Source organism: Orycteropus afer, unplaced genomic scaffold (assembly GCF_000298275.1).
Source record: "Orycteropus afer afer isolate SDZICR_OR568_19922 unplaced genomic scaffold, OryAfe1.0 scaffold00456, whole genome shotgun sequence".
NCBI classification, from domain to species: Eukaryota; Metazoa; Chordata; class Mammalia; order Tubulidentata; family Orycteropodidae; genus Orycteropus; species Orycteropus afer.
In genome coordinates this window covers 2,345,210-2,346,426 of record NW_006922043.1, presented here as the reverse complement: position 1 = coordinate 2,346,426, position 1,217 = coordinate 2,345,210, and positions in this window count along the sequence as shown.

Below are 1,217 nucleotides of genomic sequence, written 5' to 3'. Positions count from 1 at the left end.
TCTGGTTAGCAGTCAAGTGCCTTAGCCACTATGCTATGAGACCAGAAGAACTAGATGGTGCCCAGCTACTATTGTCAACCACTTGGAAGAGGATTTATGTAGGAGATCCTGGATAGACAGGGAGAACAATGTGGAACAAAACTCAAAATCATTTGGAAAAAAAGGTGGGGGACCAGGTTTGCTGGCCCAGTGGAGCCTGGTGGGACCACTGAGACTATGGCCCCTAATGGCCCTTCAGGTCTGGAATTGAACCCACACCTGTGGTTTCCAGCCAAACATAAGACAGGCATATGAGTTGAACATTTATCTCAAGTAGATACACTCCTTGGAGAGGACAATCATGGGAGAAAGAAGGGCTACTTATGCATAGGGAGACAGCTCAGGGGGCAGGAATGCATGGAGGGATGGACACAGAGAAGAGGTAACTGTCAGGAGAAAGTGGGAAGGGAGATATTGGATTGTGATAAGTTGTGGTCAATGTCACGAGACAAAGTGTATGTGAACTGCTGTAAGGAAAGCGTATTTGCTCTGTAAATTTTCACCCAAATCACAATAAAAAGAAAAAAAAATTTGAATAACAATCTGTTAACTGGTCTTCCTTGTCCAAAAAAAGCAACCTCACTGCCATTGAGTCGGTCCTGACCCAAAACGACCCTTCTTTGGGTTTCCAAGGCAGTATCTCTATGGAAGTAGATTGCCCAATCTTCCTGCTGAGGAGTGGCTAGTGGGTTTGAACCACCAGCCTTTGGTTAGCAGTCAAATGCCTTAGACACTATGCCACCAGAGCTCTCAGTCTTCCATGTAGGTGTCTGGATAGTATCCTATCACTGACGGCATCATACTTCAAGATAGATCTTGAAATATTCTTTTTGATGATAAATGTGATGCCATTCCCCTTTGTCATTGCCAGAGTAATAAGCCATATGATTGACTGATTCAAAATGGCCAATACCCATCTATTTCAGCTCACTAATGCCTAGGATAATAGGCCTTGAACCTGGACAGAAGAGCAGTCAGGCCCAGGGTTACAGGTGAGGAGAGACAACTCAGGGACACCCAGAGTAGCAGGCCGGAAGAGCAGGAGAAAGGGGATAAAAGCCTTGAACCCGGACAGAAGAGAAGTCAGCCCCAGGGTTACAGGTGAGGAGAGACAACACAGGGACGCCCAGAGTAGCAGGCCAGAAGAGCAGGAGAAAGGGGATAAAAGCCTTGAACCC